The sequence below is a fragment of the Cygnus atratus genome, chromosome 4 (assembly GCF_013377495.2).
Source record: "Cygnus atratus isolate AKBS03 ecotype Queensland, Australia chromosome 4, CAtr_DNAZoo_HiC_assembly, whole genome shotgun sequence".
Taxonomy (NCBI): domain Eukaryota; kingdom Metazoa; phylum Chordata; class Aves; order Anseriformes; family Anatidae; genus Cygnus; species Cygnus atratus.
In genome coordinates this window covers 48,155,846-48,182,801 of record NC_066365.1, presented here as the reverse complement: position 1 = coordinate 48,182,801, position 26,956 = coordinate 48,155,846, and the positions used below count along the sequence as shown (strand labels likewise).

Below are 26,956 nucleotides of genomic sequence, written 5' to 3'. Positions count from 1 at the left end.
AAAAGTCAACAGATCACAACCCTCAGATCAAAAGCTAACAACCCACAGAGATAAGTCTGAGGAACTGACTTGGGTTGAAACATCAGTCAGAAGAGTTTTCAGGACAAGAAAACAAAGAGATCAGGAACAAAATGGTTGAACTGCATAACAATACTCAAATAAGAAATCACTTGTAAACTTTTTAAAAAGAAAACAACAGAAAATGTCGCATAACTCTGATAGTTACCCACTACGTACATGGGAATTAGAAGGAGACAGTTATGATGATTGCAAGCCAGAGGGGGCAAAAACTGGGGAACTGCAAGATGGATATGCTTTTAAGCTAATGGAAAGAGTGTTTGTAGTCAGAGATGAGTTTTACGTGAGCAAAGGCAGAGGGGATCCTGACCAAGGCTCAGGTGTGAGAAGCACAGCCTTTGGGGGGCAAGAAAGACTCTTGCACTCTTCTCACTGATCATGAAGAAGGAGAAGAAGCCGAGGGATTTCTGGCCCAGACACTTCCATCTTCTTACTAAGCCTCATGGATTGTATCTCCTCAAAACGAGAAAGTTGGAGAAAGTTGGAGGAACAGGAAGAGCTGCCCAGCAAACAGCTTTGAAGTGCTGGGAGCAACGCAGGAGTGTGCCAAAAGCTGGTTTCAAAACCAAGTCAAATCAAATCCACTTGGTCCTGAACTATATACTTACAAGTCTGATCTCTGTACACAAAATTGGCTGAAAAATCTAATGATAGTGAAAATTAAAAATGAAAAAAAAAAAAGGAAAAAAAAGAATATTAGATTTATTTTTTTTAAACAACGAGGGAAATAATCAATAGATTTGTAATTTTGAATATTACAACTTGTGCTGTTTAGTTTATTCAGAAGGAGAAAAGAAGTGAAATGGCAAAGTTTGTTAGTGACACAGCAGCATTTATTCAGAAAATTGACAGAAGAATTACAGAGGGACCCAACAGTGAACAGTTATGAAATGAAGTGGTGTATGAAATTTCCTGTCAATAAATACAACAGAATGCAGATAGGAAAAAAAAACTCCAACTATAAATGCATAATAATAACCTCTATGTTATCTGCTACCAATCAGAATAAAAGATCTAAGAAAGGCTGTGGTTGATAATCTGGAATGGAATCACAAAGTTTAGTCAAAATCAGAAAGTATGTAGCACAGTAGGAAAAACAGAGACTGAGCATAAAGTTACAAAATGATGTTTTCATCTCAGAGAGAAATAGAGCAGGAAAAGGTGTAGCAAAAAGCAATAAAGAGGATGAAAAGTATGGTATAGCTTCTGTTTGAGGGGCCATGAAACAGACTTAAGATTTCCTGCCTGGGAAAGAGAGAATTTAGAGCCACATAAGACATCAACAGTATAATGGAGAATATTCACCATGCCCACGCTGCAGGAATTTGCAGAAGATCAAAGTAGAAATAGCAAACAGAAGTATCAAACCAGATTTATTTTTTTGCTTTGCCACATAAGGAAATAGAAGTTAAAATGAATAGTAAATATAAATTATACACTGCAAAACGTTCACAATTTCTAATTGAAATAAAAACACACAAAAAAGTTAATCAAGTGATGTACCTGTACATTTACGACTTGATAAGGATTTCCTCTCTCCAGTAGTGATCAGTTTCATTATCCTTTTAACAAATTAATTTCTGTTGTCCTTTATAGATTCTGACATGTCAGATATACTCATTACAGTTCAATGTCTATGAAAACGTATAATACTTTTAAGTCTAATTAAATCCATTCCGTAAATGTCATTTAACATATTACAGAATATTGTAGTACTATCCAGCAGTATTATAAGAACTCATTATAGTAGATGCCTTAAATTACATCAGGAGGTTGGCAAGTTGTTCATTCAGACACATCTGAAGTCTCATTTGTTTAGTGCAAATATTATTGGTTCTTAAGATATGAACCCTAAGGTATGAACCCAAAATTTGTCAGATGCCTTTATTTACTGTTACAAAACAAAACAGTATTGAGTTACTTTTCTTTTTGTTGCTCCACAAAAAGGAGCTGCATTACCAGTGCTCATCATCATACAAAGAGGGCTTTTACTTGTAGCCAACATGTGATTACACTGGGGTTTAGCTTGGTTGCATTTGTATTTGGTACATTTCCAGCATTGAGCCTCAGATCAGCTGAGCCTCTTCCTCAAGGATGAGAAAGGGGAAATGACAGGATCCAAGCTGATCCACAGTTATCCACGCTTACTTAAGATCTATATTATTTACACCCAATTTAATTATCAAATCAAAACCAATCTAAACAGCAATTAAAAATACCCAAATCTGTAGTTTTGTGCTATTTGACATTGATGAAAAGTCAAGACAAAAGTGAAAGAATATTTTAAGTATTTATTGTGTAATTATTCTAATTCATATTAATGCTGTTTTAATATATTTCAATATATTTAATGATCAGCATTAAATTCTTATTAACTATTAATGATAATTGAATGTTCCCCCATCACCTTATTTCAGAGTGAAAACAGCCATCAAATTTAAAACTGTCCACTAGAAAAATAAGGTTTTAACATAAAAATACCATTTTCAGAAGTGAGGTCTCCTATAAGAAAATCTTGTTTTTGTGCTTTCATGTCTGCCCTACCAATCGTCTCCCCAAATTCATTCTGCTATCCACCCTTGGAGAGCAGAAAAAAAACACATCATTAGCAGATTACTTAACACCTCCATTCATGCTTCTCTTGGCGAGAAACAAATTGACAAGAAGACAAGACAGTACAAAAAAAAAAAAAAAAAGACAAGAAGTAAATATAGCCATCTCATAGGACATGTCAAACCAGAAAACTGTGGCTATTTTTCTGGTCCTGAATTAGGATAATTTTTTCCCACCCACCCCCACTTTTTATTTTGGGGGGGTGGAAGAAATGCCATTTTCTAGCCAGCTCTAGCGAAAAAAAAAAAAAAATAATTTTCTAGCTTCAGGAGGTCCTTTGGAAAACACTACATTAACCAGATTGTATTCCTGTTGCTTTTTAAATTTAAGGTTCTAATAGAGTGCTTCCATATAAAGAAGAGTTGGTAGTGCTTGTTACAGCGTATGAATCCCAAGACACTATAGACAATGACTGTTGGAAACCATTGCCCTTACTGAATAGAATAACAGAATCACAGAATGGCTGAGATTGGAAGAGACCTCTGAAGATCATCTAGTTCAATGCCCCTGCCAAGCAGGATCACCTAGAGCACATTGCACAGCATGGCATCCAGGTGGGTTTTGAATATCTCCCCAGAAGGAGACTCCACAGCCTCTCTGGGCAACCTGTGCCAGTGCTCTGTCACACTCAGAGTAAATGCCCTCTCATATTCAGCTGGACCACTAGCATGTTTTCATCATGGCTGTGCAAAGGACTACCAAGTATTTTTGTCACTATTATACTTATCCTTCATAAATAAAACATTGAAAATGATTTTCCAGAGAGACCTCAACTCCAAACATTAGCTTGTCTCCCACTTGGATGCTGATACTCCCCTATTCAGCACCCATAGCCTGCCTGGGAAGACAAACTCAGCCCTGTAAGTTACTTCTTCCAAGTACATGACTACAGATTAATCTTGAGCTCACACAGACATCCTCCCCCAGTTTGAAGATTAATTTGGATCTATTTCCTTTACCACCTACCAATCCTCACATGACATGTAAAACCTTTTCAAAAATCTTTAGTTATATACCCAAATGAGCTGAAACTGATTCCAGGTTTGGAAGTTGCCAGGAAGGCACTGACATCTCCTGCACACAAGTATTTAACTGAATTGGATTTGGTGGATTTCTCTTTGTACATGGAGCCCTCCAAGCGCAGCTTCTATCATGGAGGGTGCAACTCTGAGACCATCTTTTCAGGAAATTCTTCTTATTTTAGTACATTATTGATAGTTTCTACCTCTCTGATAAAACAGTATTATCTGATGATGTACAATTCAAGCAAAATGAAAAGGGATATTTGCCATTTACCTGCAGGAGGGAAAAAAAAGAAGTGTAATGAATCTAACACTACAGCTTTCAGTGTGTTGAGCCTTTCAGAGCTGCTCAGAAGTGGAGGCTTCAATGCTCCAGACTGAATCAGTGAATCCAAAGTAAGTCTCCCATGCCTGTAAAGCTGCCTTCCATCTCTGTCCTGCAGAAGAAAATTCAGGACAGGAGAAGAAAACAACTTCATATTTTGTGATGGTCCCAACAAAAATCGCCAAACAAACTTGAGGTTGTTGGATGCTCTTTAATAAGCTGCAGTTATACAGCTGTACCAATATAATACCAAGGGCTTTGGCTAGGCAAGTTTCTTACTGGTTCATCTTGCCTCTTCCATTTTTACTTAGCTCCCCCTAAGAGAAGTAACACTCTGTAGTGATCTTCCCTACTGCTATAGATTTTCATCACTTTCCATTATAATGGCATTATCTTTTTGAATCTTGACACCAACTCCCCCTTATCCAAATGAAACTTTGGATCCTGATGCAAACTTTACACAAATACAGCGATGTTCAACTTGAAAGATTTATTTATGCAGATGTGCATTAAATAGTACTTGCAACTGATGAGGTCTAGTACAACAGACTACAATACTCTCACTGATACGACATAGCACCTACCCTGGAAAGCCTACAGCTGATAGAGAGCTAGAGGGTGGGAGAAGAATCAGATATTTAGAAGTAACAGAAGTTGTTTACAAACTTTCCCGAAGTTCAACAGCATTCAATCTAATCTTACTGGAATTTGACACAAGACATAATAAAATAAAATAGCAAACAGGAAATATCACAACTCAGAGTAAGAGAAAGGACAGCCTACAGGAAAGTGAAGACTAGAAGTAAAGAATCAATTGTATGTTAAATCAGTTTTAATGTAGATACATAGAGACTAAGGCAGATTTATGTTCAGCGGCTGATGTACAATACGGCAGATAAAACTCCACGCATTTGTAATTTTGACATAAGAGACTTTCCTCATTCATGAGAAACAAGCAATTATGATAATAATGGATTTGAAATTCTCCACCAAAAACTGCTCTTAAAATAAACCGTTTCTAAAAGCATGCATAAATACCAATGGTAAATGATGAAATAGGAGAAAATCTTGAAATGCAGTCAGCAGCCTAATAACATATTCAAATTCAATATTGGTAATTTTTTCCAAAATAAAATCATATAGGCAATCCTATTTTACATAGGGTTTGCACACGAAAATTTTATATACATTTGTTTTGGGACATGAATTTTATATATACATACATGCAAGTATACATGTACACACATACATATATAAATGCACACACACAAAAAAATTTGCATACCTTTATATACCTGTATATACAGAGAAGTTTAAAGTCCTTCCTAAGTATTCACACTTATCATCTTTGGAGATATTCAAAACTCAAGTGGACAAGGCAACCTGGTGTAGTTGACTCTCCTTTGAGTGTGGAGTAGGACCAGAGACCTCCAGAAGTTCCTTCCAATCTCACATTAGGAAGGAGATCAAGATCTAGCTCTTCTGGCTATGCTATTTCAATTGCTCTTATTACATTTTTGTCTTTTCCCTTTTTCTTTTGTAAAAGAACAGAACACTGACATTAAAAAAATAATCTTTTTTTTTTTTTTCCTCCAGACAAACAAACAACAGAAAATGGAACCAGATGACTAAAAGAAAAAAGGCAAACGTTCTAAAATATATCTCCTATCTGAGAAAAGAGAAAAATGTTCCTAAGTTCTCTTCCTGCTTCTGCTACTGCCCTCCTCAGGGAAGCTTTATATTGAAGATGATACTTTTCAGCAACAAATTTCATTTTAAGAACAACAGAAAATTATGTTAGAAAATTCAGCATAACGATTGAAAAGTTAGATGAAAAAGGCAAAACGGATATTCCTTCTATTTTTCCCACCACATTAAAGAATGACTTAAAAACAGATTTTAAGCTCAGCAGTTCACAAAAATTACTTTAAGTCTTGCCGATTCAAAAATTATCTACCAAACTAATTATGTTTTTCATTTTCTTTTGGAAGGAATTAAAATTTGTCAATCACAATGATCTTCATGGATTAGACCCAAATATCACAACTAATTTTGTTCACATGCTCTGATTACAGAATTTAACTTGGAGTTCAACAGGAACCTTGGCTCAAAAGAATTTGCAGGGATATAAGTTTATAGCAAAGCAGAGCTCTTTGAATCATTTCTGTTATAAGAATGTGGTCACTTGCATTAGTTTTCTTCAAGGCTGCAGATGTTAATTCATGTGCTTAATTGTTCAAAGGAGTCATCTATAACTATTTTGTCTGTATGTGTGTTTCAAGTTAAGAATATTAACATTTCTGAAGGAAGAGTACGTCAAAAACTTTAGATGCCCAATGTGAGATTGTATCCTATGTATCTATGTTCATTATTGCTATATATAATGTAATATCCAGAGGTTTTTCAGACACTTTTTTTTTTTTTTAACAACAATATCTAAGAAAATAGTATAGCGTAACACAGAATTTAGAATAAGTAGAACCAGGAATAATAGTGATTTGTCTCCAGAACTTTTCAATAAACCTTCTAAATGAAAAAGTAGGGTATCTATCTGTTTTACATTTTCTTATGGAAAATATTCTTCGGGTTTTATTCTGTTGTCTACCTTATAGTTCAACTGTCTCAGGTGTCAGATACCTTTATTTGCAAGTGAAGTCAAACGAGGTCATTATACCCTTTAAAACCCAGAAGAAGATACTGCAGAAGGTACCCCTTGATGTGTACAGTTATTTTTATCATTTGATATTTTATCCTGTTTATCTAGAGTCCTGGCTAATATTCAGTACATATATGCAGACTTGTAGGGACAAGTATAGAAATAGAATGCATTAAAAGGCACTAATGCCAAATCCCTTGGGACATCAAAGTTCCAGCACAAATTTCTTGGGAGTGACACAGACTCAGCCGGTCAGATTCCTTTCTGAACTTCTTAGTCCCACCACTTACCTACCACAGCTCTCCCAGCCCAGGGCAAAGAACTGCAGAAGGCTGTGCATAAGCAACAGTGACTACTACTCTAAAATTCACCCCAGGATATTCCCAGGAGTAACTTGCTGCCTGCCAGCTGTTCTCTATTACCTTCAGACCCATGCTCTTCACAGTCCAGAGCTTCTGACCACCATGAACAGCTTTCTTCTGTCCGAATGGGTTGGGCAGTAAAGCACACATTCTCAATCTAATGCAGAAGAGATATCGGACCTTCCCTTCCTTTCAGACCACAAAATAATTTAATTACTCATCAACTGCTTTGAAACAATATTCAGTAAAAACACAATTAAAAATTCATGAAATTCTCTCCAATGTATGCGAACAGATGATTTCTGTTTTGTTACCAAACTAGCCAATAACTATATGGGGTCTTAATAATGCACAGAAGCAAGAAAGAACCTCTTACATTACTTATAAAATAATAGCTGTAATAGCTGTCCCTTAGATTTTCAGAATGACAAAGGACTGCCCTGAAAAATGCTTGATGTCTGTAACAATTTAATAATTAAAACACTACCTTATGTAAAATAGCCACAGCTCTATTCACGCAATAAAAGTGCTATCCCGAATTTTCCCCTAAACACTTCAGCAGCAGGTTCTTTTAATAACTTTTAATACTTAAATGTTAACTAGGTTAAGGAAGGTTAAGGAAGACTGAGTAAATTCATACATGTTCACCAAAAGTTATGCAGGCAGCTGACGTTCAGTGAATCTTGCTTTCCCTCATCTAAATGCTAGCGCAGCACACCCCAAACTGCTTATCTAATTAAAGGTTACTAAAAATAACCTACTTTAGCAAACACCAAGAAGGTTACCTTGAAATTACACATTTAGAGTGTACATATTTAAGACCGTATTGTCAGTTATGCCACAAACTTCATCTAGGACTAAGAAAAAGCCAGAGACCAAGACCCGCAGAGGTGTAACAGATATATATCTACCTAGAACTCTTCTCAACTTCATTACTGCGGGAGGGGAGGGGAGGCGAGGGAAGGTGGGGGAGGAGAGGGGGACACAAAACATAGCCCTAAACGCCCTCCCTGTTGGCAAATGAGGTGAAAAAAGATATCATTCACACTTCTAGCTTTCCTATTTAATGTCTATTAAAAATACGCAAGCAAGTCGATGCAGCTCTATTTATATGAATGAAAATAAACAAAGTTCAGCGTATCAAGCATACTTTTAAAAGATTAAGTAAAACGCACAAGAAGATTTTGTTATAGATCTAGCACATTTTGATAAACAGAATTGGCACAGAGCCTACAACTAAATGTACATTTGTAATGATTATTATTTATTTACCTCTAATTTTAGTGCTGAGATCCTGAACGCTGAAAGCTCCAGTGCTGGATGCTGCTTGTTTCTCTGCTGTTTTTTCTTTTCTTTCTATTATTATTTTCTAAATGTTTGTATTTTGTGCTATTTTAAAGTATAGGAAGATTCCAAGACAGCCATACCTAGATGAAGAAAATGTGGAGCTCGGACATGAACTCCCTGAAGTCTTTGGTAAAAAAGCAAAAATAAAAATACGAAATTTTAAAAAAGGAGCAAAACCCCAACAAACAAAAGAGCCCAGTCCCAGTTAGCTCCTGCTAGCATAAAAGTTCAGATTTCGCTACTGAGATCATTGCTCTATTCTAAGCAGTTTTGCTCAATGTGTGATTCTAACAAAAACACCCTCTGCAGCTGGAGGGAGCCTTAGCTAAGCATGAGCCTGTCAAGCTTTTCCCAGTGACTTCTGTCTACTAAATTCAGACTGATGTTTTGTAAAAGGGGCCTCAACAACCAGGCCCAGATTGCCTGAAAAGTATTTCCTGCCTTTGAGAGAGAGGGAGAAAGACAGAGAGAGAGAGAGAGCGCGTGTGTGCGTGCATGAGGCAGAGAAAGGGAGAGAGCGCGCAGAGAGGGGGGAAAGGGAAAAAGCCAGCCAGCCTGAGCATTTCAAGACGTTCAGCTTAACACACTGCTGAGGTATTTCTGTCAAACTGGAAGGTCTGTGCTACAGTTACATAATGCAAACATGTTTTCAAACCCCGCCCTGTTTTCTTTCCCTTAGAACAATATAAATTTCATACGTCTCCAGCGTACGTGCAAAGACAACAGTCATCCAGAGCAACAGAAGAACGGCTGCGAGACGCCTGATCTTTGGCACCAGGTAGTTGGGAGCAGGCAGAGAGCAACCCAATTTAAATTCAACTAACACATCACATTTACAAAGGGTCTAGTGCTAGTCTGACCAGCAACTACACACAGTTAGATGATACCACATACATGTGTATGCTAAAATTATATCCCTACTTGAGAGAATTAGCAGGATCTGAGAAAATGAATGCTACAATTTAAGTGCATGCATAGCACAGGCAATGGTATATGTTGCTTTACCTTTTCCGAAAATCCTCCAGAGTCACACAAATCCAGCTCTGTGAAAGCAAAAGGACAGACTCCATCTTGATCATATTAGTATTTTGCTGACATAAAACACTTGTAACTACTTCGTTCCAGTTTGACAGGGTGCCTGAATCACGTCTCCAGAGAAACCCACAGCTTCTACATCCTTTGCTCTATACAAATTTAGTGAATATCATCTGTTTATCTTTTCTGCTTTCTTCTGCCTCCTCTGAATGACTTCCTCTTAGCTGTTCCAGCCTGAGAACTTGGATTACCATTTGGTTTTGATTAAAACCAGACGGACAGCTCTGTAGAAGTTTTAGTAAGCTAATGGAAATGACTAGTATGGCTTTAATTAGGGTATCAATTAATAATAAACACTAGTTATTCATATAACAAAAGCTACTAATAAAAACACAAAAACTACATGTTTGGTCACAGGTCTCATATTTAGGTGAAATAATTTACTCACATTTTATTTAATTTAATTTAGCATGAATCATAATGGCAATTACCAGGTATGATTTCCAAACCACAGGGCAAAGCCAACAGTTTTTCCCTTCTTCTTGAATAAAAGAAGTGGTGTTGATAAGTTTAGTTGTCTTCCCAGGTGGGTTGGTCATGCATCATTTACCTTCTGGCAACTCCTTCAGCTGTTGCAAACCCTCTTTATTAATTATCACTCTGATTAATTGATTTTACCATTACTGATTGAATTATTGATTGGCATCTTTGGCCTTTGTCTGACCTTGAGAGGGAGCTAGAGATGCAGCAGTAAGACATCACATAACTTACACAAAATAGTGCCTCAACATATAGTGACCAGATAGTCTCTGCTCAGGGGGCCTGTCACAACTGGGACAGGATATTTATCCTGAAAGGAGATAGGAAGCCTTCATAATTACTAACTGTGGATATATGATCTTTCTACCAGCCTCCTACAACTGCCTTTTAACTGTTTATATAATGCCTTCACTAGCTGAAGCAAGTCTTCTGGAGGGCATTTCTTCAGTCAAAGAAAAGCCAGCTCTGTAAGGCTGACTCTGGGTCTCACTAATACAGCCATATCTGGAGCTAATTTGTTAAGTTTCAGTTCCTCAGCATGTGGAACTTTGTGCTAAAGTCTGCTAAATTTGCCAAATGTGGTCTTCATTGTCATCCGTGTAATTTTATATATGCATTTTTCAGCCTTAAAATTACAGTATTAACTTTAAAAGTTAGTTGCAAAATTATGCAGGCCCGAATGGAAGTGGGTTTGAATTTTTTCCCAGTAGCTTTAAATGTACGTGCGTAGTGGAGGTAGACAGCCTTAAGTGAAATGACTTACTAGCCTAACCTCTGCATCTTCAAAGACAGAAGACTTTGAAGCCCATGCAAGGAAATGGCATATGTGGTAGTAAACTTGGATGGTAAACAGTCAGAAGTGCAGCTAAAGGTAAGTAACTTTGCAGAATGATTTTTAGCTATATTTGGTTGGGGATCCAAATGCAAAACATTTACTGCAATCTAAATTGTGATTTATACTATTTTCCTGAAAGATTTCCAGTTTGGAATTCAGTGAATAAATTACAGGCTGTGAAGGGACACATTTTCTTGCAATTATGCAGTTGCACAAACTACACAATTATGAAATTTGTTTTTATGGGAATCAAAATAAAAACAAAAAGCTGTTAGTTTCCTTACAGTTAAAAGTTCCTAAGAATGTTTTTTTTAGACAATACCAAAAGAAAAAAAAAGTGATGAGAAATTGTAACACAGTGTTCCAAAACAATAAACCCAGTTCTGGGTTTTTAATTTTAATTTTTTTTTTTAAACTAATTATTTTTCTTCAGCTAAAGTTCACTTAACATTGATCATCAGTAAACTTTGATTTCAAAAAAGTTTTATTTTTTTAAGAAGCTGGTCACAAGAATAAGAATAAAAAATGAGTGAGGACATATTTATAGGTTATGAAATTATTAGAACATGGTCTGCTCTGTGAAACAGTTTAACAAAGACAGCTTGATTTTATTTCAGCACCTGCTGAATAACTAAACCAAAGAAAAGAGGGACATCATAGATGATGTCTGTCCATTTCCTATCTGTCTGAGAAACCTGGGGATGGACTGTCTCCTATATACCTTTTCCTGCTTTTACATCTACAGAAAGGAGGAGAATAACCAGAATACGAATGCTTGATTAAAGCTGCTTTGATAGATCTTCATAATGATAACAATAAAAAGCACATAGCAATATTTTATGGTGAAAAAGTAGAAGAAAGAACATGAGAAGTCAGAACACCTAAGTTTGAACATTTTAATAATTCTGTTGGGTCTTAGACAATCAACAGAACTAAAAAAAAGTTGACAGGAATGAGAAACAAGGTAAGTCTAATGGAACACAATCTAATAGTACTTTATATGCAGTGGTAAAATGCACTTCAATTGCAGTCAGCCTAGGAACATTAAAATTCTAGAATTTAGTTCCTCGCTATGCCCAAACTTACATTAAACACAAAGGTAATTTTTTTTGTTGTTACCTCTGTAGCTCAGAAAAGCATATGGCTCAAAGCTAGGCTATATAAATCAGGTCTTCAGACAAGTCTAATTTCAATTTAGGTAATGTTAGATAATGAATTCTAATATCCTAACTAGGTTATATTTCTATTTATTTCTAAATTAATTATAAAATGAGAATAATGTAGAAAATCATTAACATATATGTCTATAAGGTTATTTATCCATAATATAAAATATTTTTGTCATGCTAGTTTAAGCTGATTACACCCCATGACTTATTATGGAAAGAGAAACCAATTTATATCATCCTGTGTTAAATGATCTACCAAAACCATTCAAAAATAAGAAAAATTCAAAGTACTCAAGCAACTCTGTTGTAGCTATATGCAAATATCAGTCTGAATCAAATATGTATAGTTTCAGCCACACTTTGTCTGAATATGTGACTGTTCCTTCTAGACCTAAGATTAGTTACATATGGTGGTAGTGCTCTTCCATAACTTAGTTCTTGCTCAATCAACTATGCAACTTAAATTAATGAGAGTTTGTCCAAATCATGCAGATGGTTTATAGAAAATCATTAGCACTCAATATAGCTGTGGTTTATTGCATGCAAAATTCAGAGTGATTCACTGAAAGAAAATCAGTGTTTGTGGACTAACCCAATCTGTTTTCATGCTTAAAAAGCAATCCTGCTGAGGAAGTAATATATATTTTAAAAAGCGAGAGAGAAAAGAAGAGCACCTGAAATCTTAATCTTATTTTGCCTGGTAGAAAAATATAACGGCTTTTGCTGACATCTTTTTTTTTTCTCTTTCCCTAAGAAGTACATATACAACTAAACCTGAGATATTTTCCTCAAATAAAAAACAAGTGTTTTGTTTAAATACACCCAGCAACTGCTGAAAGTACAAGATAGACCTGTTTTTTTAACCACTTTCAGAGTTTCAATATTTGTTTTTGCTTCACAGTGGAACCACCAGATTTCATGAAATATTTCACACTTTAGCATTTCATACTGAATGAATTATTATTTGGCTGATGTCAAGACATTTCATCAAGAAGTTTTGGTTTTGATGAAATCACTATTTGTAAAACACAAGAAGGAGCAAGGGAGAGAAGGAAAGAGGGGCATTCACCAGGCATACAGACATGATTATAATCAGGAGGTAGGGGCAGTGGCCAGATATGAGAGATCTCCAGATTTCAGATACTTGCTCTGTTCAGGGACATGAGCATGTCTCCTATATCCTTGCTAGGTTCCAATCCACTGGGTTACAGTGTAAGCGGATTGCATGAAGAAGACTAAAAATGGCTCTGTACAATTTCATAGTTTCAGCAAACTTACAAATGGTTATTTCAGCACAATTAAATTGATTTGAAAGTGTTCAAGCCACATCTATAGGCGGAACTCTTCACCTTCAAAACTTTTTGAACGGGGTATAACTGGAAATACTTGACAAATGTCCTCATCAACCTTTAGATATTAGAACACAAATAGACACTTCTCAGGACAGAAGCTCACCAAGTGGAGTGAGAATGTCAAAGTGTATCAGTACAAGAAATAATATACCATTTTTAATACCAAATCAAAATAATTGTAAATAAACTGTTCATTTGGAATTTGTTAATTACACTTCTACATTTAGAAATACTGGATTCTAATTGTTAAAGAACCTGAAGTTCTGAATAATTTATGTGGAACTATTTAGATCGTTTCTTAGATGCCTTTAGTCTTGCACTTGCTTATTTACCTTCCTTTTCTCAGTGACATGCTAAAAAGGATTATCATCAAGCCATCAAAGGGAAAGAAGAAAGATAAAGCCTTTTTTTTTTTTTTTAATTCAAAGATACATGTTTTTCCACAGAAGATAAACTCAGAAATCTGAAGCTTCTCCTGAGGCAGGTACAAGCACCAAAATAATATGCCAAATGATGATTAACATTGAAAGAATTAAATGACTTCCAAAATGGGTAGATGAGAATCTTTATGTAGATTACCCATTTTAATAGTTTGTTCTATTTCCTGCTTACGACTCAAAACCCCAGTTTTCAATTATCAGAAGGACTTTGTTTATAATACATGTCTACTTAAAGTGCATTTGTCAGGTTTAGTTATATTTCCCCTGGCATAGATTGTTAGCCATTGATCCAAAAAAAATCTCCTTTGCAAGCTTCAAATATCAGTGGGAATTTGTCTTAGTATTTTTAAAACTTTTATTCATTAATCTTCGTATGATATCCTTTCAGGATACTCTATTTTATTACATGGAAGCGTTTTAAAACCACCAAAGATGGATGCAATTAAGTGTCCTAAGGGCAATGAAACTGTCCTCAGATTAGCTCTCCAGTGTACCTGTTACTGAACATGCTGGTTCATGATCATACTCTTCTGCTTTTGTTGGAGCACTGAAGCAAACTGATGACAAAAAGTCTAAGAGTAAAATTACTGTGGTCCTCATGGAAATAAAAAACCGTCACAATCTACAGCTTCAAGTTTCTAGATAGGCAATGCTAAAGTTCAGCAAGACATTGCAAAGCTATTTGGTTGAAACAGTTATATGATGATGTAAACTGAAGTTAAACCTCAGTTTCAAGAGCTAATCGAAGAATAAGTGGTTCCAGTCTCAGTGGAATATCCTATCCAGATTTTGGCCTTCCTTCTACCTTTTAGTAATCAATCAGTGTATCTGTCATAACTTGGCAAGAAACTCAGAATGCTGTATATTGTTGAACTGTATCTTACATTTCCTGTTGCAAAAACTCTATTTTCTATTCTGGGGATGTCTTTCAAACAATTATGAATTTCTAAATCTAGCCACTGTGAACACAATTCTTGTTTCAAAGACTTTAAATTTCAAGCAAGATTAAAGCATAAAGATGCAAGTAACTTCCCTCTGTTTTCAAGTACTATACAAAGTCACTGAGTTTGTAAGCTAAGTTAAAAGTAATTGCATGGGTGTGAGTGGCATATTTTATTTCTGTAATGCTTAGACCCTGATATAGCAAAATACATGCTTACATATGGTAAATATTAAGAATAGCACCATTAAGTATTGCGTATGAGAAGACAATATACAGTCAGGTTTTCTCAACTGGGTGAAGACAATTCTTTCCCTGTCATTTAGCATATGAATGTTCTTGGAAGGACGCTGAAGTACATTTACTTTACAAGTCACGTTTTCCTGCTGTCATTGTTCTTGTGATATGATCAAAATAGTTGCAGTAAACTCAGGGGAGATACTTCAATTTACAGCAGTTGAGGATGTGGTCCATTTGTTCCATGCTTTTGGAAGCAATTTGAAGCCTTCCTAATTGCTTTCAGACCTGTGGAATGATGTAGCCTCCCACTGGCTTTGTCTATTCAGTATAACCTACATGAGACCTTTCGTATATCTACTGATTTTTTGTCATTTTTTCTGTGTATTTATATTAAGTGATGGTTATTTTATTTCTGTTCACTTACTCAAAGTGGAATCTAAGAATATAAAAGCTGTTGATCCCCTTTCTAAACACTCTTTCTGTGGTTAGGATCCACAAGAGCATTCAATATCATCCAGGCAGCTTATCTTCCTTTCTCATTGTAGTAACATCTAAGTTTGCAGTGGGTGAACAGGGAAACCCAAAGACCACTGCCCTAAACTTTTTGTAGTGCTTGCAGTGAGAAATTATACCAGTGGACTTTCTCCTAAGAATTGATTTTAAAAAATTACTTGAGCAACAAGTCCAAGACATGCTTAATGAAAAGCCTTATGAGCTATTAGTTCAAATCCAGTTCAGACAGGTATATTCAGTGTTAGTCGGTTCCAGGATACAAAAATATACATTAGAAAAATTATTGCCACTGCTGCATTAAAGGGAAAGGATAAGAAAACCGAACTCCATCAACCTGTACACTATTTGTAAAAAAAAAAAAAAAAAAAAGGATTATGAACACACAGGAAAAACACTATTCAATTGTTGTTTTTGTTTTTCTAACACAATATGAAAATGTAAAACTCTTACACTACCATTGTTTATAGTATTGTCTTCTGATGATGTTAACCAATAATGTAATCAGTTGCTCTTTAGATGTTACATAAAAGTTTTCTACATGCATAAGGCTAATAAAAACACACAGCTGTTTCCAGAAGGAAACAGGATGGTAAGGACCAACACTTTTATGCATGCTTTTAGCCCTTAGCCTGATTTGTGAATGGCAGTATCTTAATATATTTATTATTTCAACACTGCTGTTATGAAGAATATTATGCATATACTAACCCTACATATTCACAGGGAAATATGCATTTTACTTGAATGTCTAGAGAGTACTTTTCACTAGTTGAAGGTGTGCCAAATATCCCATTAAAACAATGTCAAATGTCTTATCAATGACAGGATCAATGATGACTGACATGTTGATGATAAGAGCTGATATTTCACTGAGCACTTTTTTATGCCTTTGATAGTGTTAATCTGCTTTCCAGATTATTTCTGAATGCAACGAAGCTTATGATTTTAAGATGCACACCTAATTTAATATGTGGTGGTATTGTCAGTTTTCATCCTGTACAGCACAAAATGACAAGGCCCTGTTTCTTTTGCATTTGAATGTGTACACAGTATTTGAAATTCCTACTGAACCTATGAAAGTTTGTGCAAACTCTGCCTTTATTTTCTCATTTGCAAAACACCCTAAAGATTTGCTCTTTTAGTATCATATTTCATTTTATTTCATTTCATCGTCAGAGTCAACAAGAAAATACTTAGAGTGGTACTGTGTGTGTTCTTAAACCAAGCAAGGCTGTTTGTCTTTTTCCAGAGAAAATATTTGGGAGACATAAATATAATTATCACTGTTTTCTTGTAGAAACCAATGATTACTCAAAATAAATTCAGACTTCCAAAACAATAGGGAATTATTGGATTACCTCAGACAGATTCCTTCCTGGTGTCATTTTATTTAGCATCATTAGCTTTAGCTGTACTGGGCTGACTTAAATCAGTTTGTATAATCATCAAAATAAATACATTATTTAATAAGTATTCATTTGCATGACAACATAAGTCCTCATATATGATGACTGAACAATCGATCTATACAAAACAAAAGCATTCATTCAGCTCAAAATTGTAAGACTCCTTTGAAAACAGTAAGAACTGCATGGGTGCATTCAGCAAGAGATGCAGGCTTCCAAAAGTACTAGATAAACTTACATTCCAGAAATACATTCAATTCAGGCCAAATACATTTATAGCTTTAATATATTTATAGCCTTTAATGCCGTCCTTATGGACTCAGGTTTCGGAGTTACTGCCTCAAAGATGAAGATTTCTATGTTTTCTGGAAACACACCAAAATATGCAATTCTTAATCTGGTATTTAGTTAAGATTTGAGATAAATGTTGATTTTATATAGTTGAACATACCTCAGAACGTAGAAAACATGGATACAATTTTTATTTTAAACTAAATCTAAACTACCACTGGAGAAAGGAGTATACCAAAGACCTTCCAATGTCCGAAGCTGAGTATCAAAAAAGCAGCTCCCAAGGTATCAGAAGAAAAAATTGGAAAAGATATCAGTATCCTAAATAAATTGTGCAATATACTCACATACCACCACCAAACTTCGGGACTGAAAAGAGCCACAGAAATTTTGTCTAGGTTTAAATTGGCTTAACAGCTAAAAGAGATGAACAAAACCACAAAATTTGAGCAAGGGTTCACAAAACCCAAGAAGTCTAAGCTAGCATTTTTCTTTCCATTTAAAAGAACAATATAAAGTAGATGAGTCTTCAGATAGCTATGGTACCAAGCTTAAAATTTATAAAGAAAGCGGTATCTGTATGGACACAAAGAGTTTGTTTTGACAAAGCAGTAGTCATTCTAATTTCTGTGCACTAAAAGTACTTTCAGTACTTTATTTTTCTGCTATCATGTGGACAGGGTAATTCTTTATGTTAACAAAAAAGCTTTGAAAAAAGTTAAGATGTTGCATTTCCCTAACTGATAGATATTATAAAGGTATGCTTTTTTAATTTAATTGGTTTTGTGAAACATTCTATTGACTAATCAAAGACAGCAACTTCTCAACAAAACATCACAATATTAAAATCCCTGTTATAACATTGCTAGACTGTAATATGAGCTTGATACAAGACAACTACAGTCTGTGCATGACTATAAACTTTATCAGGATTTTACACAAAAAGAAGAAACTGTTCTCTGTTTTTGGTGGTTTTGTGAGTAGCCATATAGGCTCTGAAAACTGGTAAGAATGCAAAGATCCTAAATCTGTTCAATCTTAAGAACTTTAAGTGACAGAGAACGTGCTGGTCTTTGTCCAAGAGGAGTAAATATTTAAATAAAATGTTTGGGGGCATTTTAGCTAAAATGGAAATTTCTCAGAAAATTAGTGGTATAACAGCAACTAAAGTAGATGTACAGCCAGCAGGCAAGTCACTTCACAACACAGTGCATTGAGACATATGTTTTTTGGCTATTTCAGTTAAAAAAACAACTCTACTAATTAAAGAAATAATTGCTAAATTACCAATTGAGAAATATAATGGCTATAAAGAATTCATAAACAAATGTCCTTTTAATACCAAGAACATATTGATGTTAAACCATAGATCAGAATCTGCCTTGAAGCTAGGCAGATTGATGAGGCATATGGAACATGGATGAAATTTGGCCACATTATTCCAGTGAAGTCTCAGCGTATGAGAACCCATAGATTTGAAAGGGAAGCAAGTTAATTCTGGAGGTAGGTCCAAAGCTTGTCATTGTGGTACTTCAGGTACATGCAGTGTGGGGTGTTGCCTCATACTGAGTCTTAGTTATGGAAACAAAAAGGAATTTGCTGACTGCATCCCCACACCAGGTGGGAGTGCAAAGCCCTGTCCATGTACCCCAGTGAAAGCACATTGTCTCACACTGTCCTGGCCCTTCCTCAGGCCACAGCTTTCCAGAGCACTCAATGAAAACGGAGTTCTCCATCCTTCAGAGACTTGGTTTGGTTTTGGAAAATTTAGTGTAGATCAGAGAATAGAAGAAAATAGCAAGCGAGCTCAGATAACAGGAGCAAACAAAAGTAATTTAAGCATTTCAGACATTGATCTGGATAGCATTTTAGATTCCATAACATCTGTGTTTTCTAATCTTTAAGCTACTTTCAACTATGACTCTCTGATGAAGGATGATCCCTTCTTTGCTAACACCATTTTTTGATATTTTTTATGTACGGTTTTTACTTACGTGAAGAGAGGCAGAATAAATTTTCCAAAATTTGCTTCAACATGAAACTCTGGTAAGCATGCAGATATAGAGATTCCAGAAGACAAATACAAGTCTCAGAAATGCCATTTAATTCCCTAATGATAATTTTAATATTTGTTTTTATAAGTATTTTTTGCAGTATTCCAAGACTTACTACTCACGGTGTCCAAGAAAGAAAATCCAAATCAACAGCCATATAAATAAGCACAGATTTGGTTCCAAGAATTGCTACTATTTATAGATGAGGGTTCCCAGCTGTGTATAAAATTGCTCTTAGCACCATGCTTAGTTTTGAGATTGTACCAGTTACAAAAGATGGACAAAGATTGACATTCTACAAGACATGGGCTAGATTTCACATAGGAAAGAGGAATGAGAAAGAATTACTGAAAAAATAAGTGTGGTGTAGATGCATGCTTTTTGTTTTTATTAGGAATTCCATGGGTACAAATATTAAAAATACATAGGAAAGGGTAATGATAAAGATAAATTGAATTATTTTGGAAATACAGTAGGATTTAGGATTAAAAGGATTAAAAGATTAAAAGGATTAATGTTTGTGCATGACAATTTTGTCATTCAATTCATGACACTTCCTGGGAAAGGCTTCCTCTAGTCTTGTCTCTGCTCCTCTGAGACCCCACCTAGAATAGTGCGTTCAGGTCTAGGACGCCCAGCACAAGAAGAACATGCACATGTTGGAGCAGGTCTAGAGGAGCACCTCTCCTATGAACACAGGCTGAGGGAATTTGGGTTGTTCAGCCTGGAGAAGAGAAGGCTCCGGGGAGACCTTATAGTGGCCTTCCTGTACCTAAAGGGGGCCTACAGGAAAGTTGGGGAGGGAGTCTTTGTCAGGGAGTGGAGTGACAGGACAAGGGATAAGGGCTTTAAATTAAAAGAGGGTAGATTTAGATTAGACATAAGGAAAAAAATGTTTGCTGTGAGGGTGGTGAGGCCCTGGCACAGGTTGCCCAGAGAAGCTGTGGATGCCCCATCCCTGGCAGAAACCTGGTCAGGTGGGAGGTGTCCCTGCCCATGCCAGGGAATTGGAACTGGGTGGTCTTTAAGGTCCCTCCCAACACAAATCATTCTGTGATTCTATGACAGAATCTGATCCACAGACCGTGGAGCTAGATGATGCTAGAAGAAAAATATCTGGCTTTTTTTTTTTTTTCCTTCTCCTTCCCCTAACTCCAGCAAGTATTAAAGTGCAACTAACTAAAGAAATATCTCTCATCACAACTGGTGGTTAATACTGAAACCTCGGAATGATGGGCATCAGAAACCCATCACGGGCAAACCCATTTGCTTCGTATACCCCACTACCTCCGTACAGCATTGTTTGAGGTAATCTAAGAGGTGTTTCAAAATACGAGTGTGCCAGAAGCACAGAAAGCAATGACTCAAGCGTGAAAATATTATCATAGTCCTTCTAGTTGTCAGATGGCAATTAGAAGGACACTGTGATGAAAACAAAGAGGCCATCAATAGCTGCAGAAGGTTTTTTTTCAAGTATCTTCCATCAGGGAATGGGACAGGGCTCTACAGGGACAGTGCAATCACTTAATGAAGATTCTGTAAGAGGATCAGGGCATACACTCACTATAATAGATATGAGGATAGACATATCTGCAACATGAATGCCAAGTGAGTTGGGAGATCACAGCCATACATTGCATACCAGTGCAACCACATTGCATACATCTCAGCTTATGTTGAACTATATTTCTTAGAATAGCTTTTGTAAAAAAAAAAAAATTAAATGAAAACTGGGGAATTTGGTGGTTTCCACATTAATCTGCTCCCAGATCTCATTATGAAAATAAAATGCAAATAATGTCTTCATGATCCAAAACAAAATATGAAATGTAACTGCTGAAAATGCTGATAACTCAGAATTTATCATTTCTGCATAGCATTTAGCTAGTTCGCTAATTCCCCCAAATGGCAAGTTGCTCCATGAACAGCATGGATAATTAAGTCTGATTTTCATTTCCTTATAGTTAGACTCACTGTCTAAAAGGATTTGAGCTGCCATAGAACCATCTCTCAGCAGCATTTGCTCTCATTCAAGTTGCTTTGAGCCTCGTATTCCTAAACTGTCAGCAACTAACCAGTAGATTCAAAAGTTACACAAGACAGACTTAGTCAAAGTTGCACACATCTTGCTTATTTAAGAAACTGACCTTAAATAGAAAGGAACTTGAATGAAAAGCTAGGCCTATACAAATTGTTTTTGAAAAAAACAATGAAGATTAAACAGCAGAAATGCATTGATAGTGTCAGAAAAAAAGCTGAAAGAAAATTTCATCCATGTTTTTCTAAAATGAACATTAGGATTCTTTACTCCAATTGATCTTACTTTTAAAGCATCCTTCCTTATTATTTATCTTTAACTGGTAATGTAAAACACTAGAGATGTTTTGATTCCATTCATATAAAGTATTACACCCATACAGGTCCTCTTTCATTTTTCTTTTCAAAACTGCCACTGAGCTAAAAAAAAAATCAGCTATTCACAGAGCTTTCAATGCAGCACTTGCTGCACCAGTGTGTACTTGATCTTGCGGTCTATTTAGTCTGGTCTTGGACCACAGTGCTTATGTCTACATTGGTAAGTAGTGTCGACCAATAAAATGTAAACCTGTAGAGGAAAGTAGCTGAGAAAGTGAGGTTTACATTATACACATTTCAGAGGTTTGTTTCTTTGAACTAGTGCTGGTCGGGTGCCCTGGGCTGAATTTATTAGGTATGCTCCATGCAGTGCAGTTTAGTATCATCTCCAAGTGGGAGATACTCCTTGAGTCTGCTCTGTAATGCAACCTAAAACATCGTGAATAAGGATGACTGGAAGATTTGCATCAAATTATGCTCCTGATTTGCACTAACCTGCTAATGTAGATGCACCAGAAGTGGGAGGTGCTTGGAAAGAAAGAAGCTCAAGAAAACTCAGTAAGGGAATTTCTGAAATAAACTGTCTCAAGGGAAGACTTGTTCTTGTTCGAGGAGGAAAGAGCTTACCCTTGTTGGTCTTGATTAGACACTAGGGTGATTTGCTAATCTGACTTTCAAGATGCAACTAATTGAAACCATTATAATTACCATTATAACAGTTCTTCACTAAAATTGCATTGCTGATTCTCTGTAGAAAATATCACATACTGCTTTAATCTTGAAGACTTTCTGCTTCCATTTTTGCGGAATAAATATTCTATTCATCCTTTGCTGATGCTTTCTTCCTTTTTCCATTCTTGATATTTTCATTGGCGATATTTGGTTCTTGCATGGTATTTTAAAATAGAGCATATTTCTCCAAATTTAGCTTAGTAAGACATTTTTTCCCCCTCTCTCTCAGATTTCCTACTTTTCTTACTCTGGCTACCGTTATTGTTCAGAGCTTCCCAGCTGCTAGTCCTTCTAGAAATGGCAAAACTGACAATGATAAAGACTGTTTTCACAGCTTTTTTTTTTTTTTTTTTCCAAGACCGTATGTTTAACTTAAGCAAAACCAGGATAATCACAACAGCAGGTTTTGAGTTTCTGTAATACTTGAGGAAAAAATGACTTCCTCAGAGAGGATTGATCTCAAAATACAAGGGGAAAATAAATAAAACATTGGAGAAAATAATAGCATTGTCTCCAATTTAATAGCATTGTCTCCAATTTATCAATTTATTTCTCGTTAAAAGAATGAAACTATTCAGAGATTTGAAGGCAACGGAAACTTCAGATAAATAGTAAAAATATCTGTTCTACTTCTATACTCCATCATTTATACTAGCAACTCCAATTAGTTTTTCTATATAAACATTAATGTTTACATTGCAATGAACCTCCCAGCTCAGCTACTTTGATAACTGTAGAATTTGGTCTTTCAAACAGAAGTTTATATTGATAAAACAATCCAGATTCAGAACAAAATGACACTGGCGCACAGTGCAACTTAGCATTGTTTGCAAAATTCTATTTTATTTTATATAGCCTATCATTAGCTGCTTTACTAATTAAATTTCTCTAAAGGACAAAACAAGCAAGGAGATTCTAGCAAAGGAAAACGCATCATGCTGTGAAAGTGAGGAAAATAAAGATTGTATCACGTGGATTGGGAGAAGATAAAAGATATCTGAGAAATGGTAAAGAATTACACATCAGATATTTTGAAGGATGATCAACAACTAGCAACACATAGGGGAAAAGATTACAGTTACATGTTTTTAGAAAGAACCTAGACATTGGTAAAACAGAAAGGAATGGAGAAGGAGCATTGTGTTAAAATCTGAGGACTTCACCAGGAGTTGTGCTAACCTAAAACTGGCCTGAACACAACCTAAAGATTCAGCTGATGACATATTCAAGGTAAAGCAATGAAACTATTTTCACCCTGCCTGCCATAGCAAAGCAATGGTTAAAAGAAACATCAAAAATATGATATGCTTTACCCATAAGATAAATTTAACCAAAAGGACAATTTTAGACAAGTTTTTGTCAACCAGGTAGTTAAAGAAGAATAATGCAAGATTATTGGTTTGATAGGTCTACTTTCATGTCCCGTACTAGATTTTTAAAATTAGTTGGGATCTTATGGCTTAGTTCCCCACTGAAGTGAACCCACACCCTCTACAAACTAAAGAAAAAATAGATTAAAAACAGTTTTCTGGGAGAGAGGCAGACATCGGGAATGTTTTCCGGACATCATAAATTTTTCAAACAAAATTTCTATTTGCTCAAAATGATAATTATAGCAAAGACATGCATTGTATGACTTCACATGAAGCTTTTATTGCAAGTTGGGAAGTTCTAGAATTTTTAAGATGTAAATCTCTTTCCTTAAAAACTCTGTTTCACTTAGATCAAACATAATTGCCTGAGGGAACAGTGTGATGTTCCTTTTCTCAACACAACCGCATTTCTGGGTTTGTCCTAGAACACATGCTAATGAATCGTATGTCTGGGGAAAAAAAGGGGGAGTCATTTATGCTCCGATACTAAACCTTGCACAGGTAAACAGATTAGGGCTATAATGAATGTGTTTCATCCATTCTCATGTTTATTCACCTACACATATAAACATCTATCAGAGTATGAGATATCAAACACCTTCATATATGAAGAATTCTACAATGCTTTCTGTTGTTCTTAATCAAATTTTGAATTAGAAAAAGCCAGCATTGCACTCTGGACATGGACACTTGTCCTTCTAACCAAGATCAATGGCTGGATTATTTGTCTTGGCTAGGCTGACACGCACCCTGTTTTCAGAGAACTCAGCCTTCTTACATTTATCAGCATAGCTTTAAAGAAGCTATACTTCTTTATACTATGGTAAATTCCCAGTGACTCAGTTCCCTTTGCTTGTTAAGGAGGGATACTCTTCCTTTTCCTTCATTATCATTCAAGAAAATACACAACGATTCAGCACTACCTGCCATAATTACCTAAAATTACCTAAAAGATACCTAAAAGCAAAAGTAAAGTGCTTAGCAGGGGTTGTTGCACTAATCTAGGGGAGGCTCAAAGCAGAATGTGACCGGAAACACTGAAGTTTGCTTTTCTGCATATCTAAGTTACCCACAAGATTCATTATGTATAATTCCCAAAGATCAAATCGGTTTTGATCCTCTTCCCATCTTAGAGTTATAAAGAACATCTAGCTGTTACTGGCCTTCTCATAAAATTTTGTCTTTTGAAGAGGTGTTCTTGATACATTATAACCTTCATGATTAGAATAGTTTGAGAAAACTCATGAAGACAAATTCTTCACCAGTGCGCTAGCTGTTACACCACAAAACCTTCAAGCCTTAATTTTTCCTCTTCCTTTCTTCAACAAAAATGCTGAATGTATTGCCTGTATTATTGGATTACATGCAGGCTCTGTGATGAGTTAGCAATACCAAATTTATGTTTGTATACAATGGATGTAATTCTTGCTGTGATTTAAGGTAGCGTAAACCTTGCAAGTGACGTAAGCATCTTATCAACATGAAAGGTTGATAAAGAACTGTTCACTTTACTCAGCCCTAAGCCTCCTTGGACATCCTTGCTATATTCCCATGCTTCCTAACGAAACTTCAGGGAGCAAGGGAAGAAAATCTTTATTCCAAAGGACTGAAGGGAAGATCTGCAAGTCATCACAGCCAAGTCTGATACAGAGCTCCATGGCTACCAAAAGTAAGTTTCCTACTGGAGAACAACCAGAAAAAGTACTTAAGAGTGGCATATGAAGGAAAGAGAAGTTCTTCTGGAAAGAAAATGTAATGTTTCAAAAGAAGGTCCATTCCAACTAAACAGGTGAAAAACAGGTGAAATATTGCAGCATCTCAGTAATAGCCTTCTTGTTAAACACAACCTACATTAAATGTTTTTTACATTTCCCTTTGTTACCGACTCCAGTGCTAATAATCAAAAGCTCGACTATTTACACCATTAGAATGTGTTTATGATTTAGTAATTCATGGAAAATTGAAAAATCTGAAACACTTTTTTTGAGGTAAGCATTCCAAATAACACAAATCCTAAGATTTGTCAGTCTTAGAACTTTAAGCTATGTTCTTTAGTAAGGGAGAAACAGAAAAACCTTCTTAAGAGTCAGCTCAGCGGTTGTCATCAAGTACCATAATGCTTGGAAGACTCCCCTCACACAGATGTAGCCCCTTTATCATTTCTGATAACGCAATAGATAATTTTAAAATCTAGAAAGAAGTCTTATACTATAATTTATTTATATCACAGTTATAAATTAATGCAGTAAAAGATTTACAGGGACTACTACTCACAAAAAATGTTTTAAAAACAAATCCAAAACATTTTTAAGTAGACTTATTCAGTTAACAACATGCTTAACTGAATTTATCCTTGTACACTTACAGTTCAGAAATTTAAACTCAAACAGATGGAAGCAATCATCTATCATATGCGGTCTGAGACAACCTGAAAAATGAGCTGGTTTACAGGACAAAAATTTTTGAGAACTGATTTGTTACAAGCTCAGCAATTGAGGCCAAACAATTTCTCAGCTCATGAGCTTTTACTCACACTGCAGTAGAATTTCCCCATTCCAATGAAATCTGAAATGGAATTCAGCATATATAAAGCCTGTTTATAATGGGAAACTTCTGGAAGACTTGGAGATTCATCCTGATATACAAAAGTTAAAATGAACTCCCAACACTTTCCCTTGACGAATGGCAATTTCTGGGAGAGCTTCCATTCTGAAAGGTTTTTTCCACCTTGATCTCTTCTCTTTGTAGGTTCCAGATACTGCTATTCACTGTTTGGAAGATTAAGTCTCTGCTTCTTCTAAGAATTAAAGTTTAGTCATGAAAATACTCTGCAGTTTTCTTCCTTGCTTCTTCTATCCAGTTCAAAGAGGCCCTTACACTCTCCTCCCTCTCATTAGTCACAGCTGCTTGTCTCTCTTCTTGCACATGCAGGCTGAGACCAGAATAGATGGAGATCTTTCTCCATCGGTGACTTGACTTCTGCAGCCTGACAAATCAAGATGCTGGGTCAGCACAGAAGTTAAGCAGAACAAGGAAATGGTATGGGAACATTAAGGAAGCTCCTCCAGTCCTCAGAGTTAATTAACAATGAAGGGGCAAAGACAGAAGCTCTGCTCTTTGTGGACACTCAAGGATTAATGAGACACACTGCAGAGGATAGGGCATGGGGTCAGTCACCCACATCAGATGCATCTACAGATTATAATTTCCTCTAGTCATTATTTATACCATTTATTTTATACTGCAAACAGATGGAGGAAGGAAAGCCTAAACACAGC

General features: G+C 35.8%; 1 protein-coding gene and 1 long non-coding RNA gene across 13 annotated transcripts in view; one reads left to right on the top strand and one right to left on the bottom strand.

Moving 5' to 3' along the window:
• The window catches only part of DLC1 (DLC1 Rho GTPase activating protein), a 271,834-nt gene that overhangs the window by 214,858 nt on the left and 30,020 nt on the right, over positions 1-26,956 (bottom strand). For 2 of the 11 annotated variants that reach the window (XM_035550847.2, XM_035550899.2), the window contains exon 1: positions 9,409-9,776. The exons of 2 other annotated variants lie outside the window; for them this stretch is intronic. The gene's annotated coding sequence lies outside the window, so the exon portion shown is untranslated. 7 more of the 11 variants (XM_035550828.2, XM_035550818.2, XM_035550874.2 and 4 more) reach the window with 5 other exon arrangements.
• The window catches only part of LOC118250161 (uncharacterized), a 60,074-nt gene continuing 43,046 nt past the window's right edge, over positions 9,929-26,956 (top strand). For both annotated transcript variants that reach the window (XR_004779339.2, XR_007708258.1), the window contains exon 1: positions 9,929-10,849. This is a non-coding gene — a long non-coding RNA (uncharacterized LOC118250161). The remainder of the gene's footprint in view (positions 10,850-26,956) is intronic.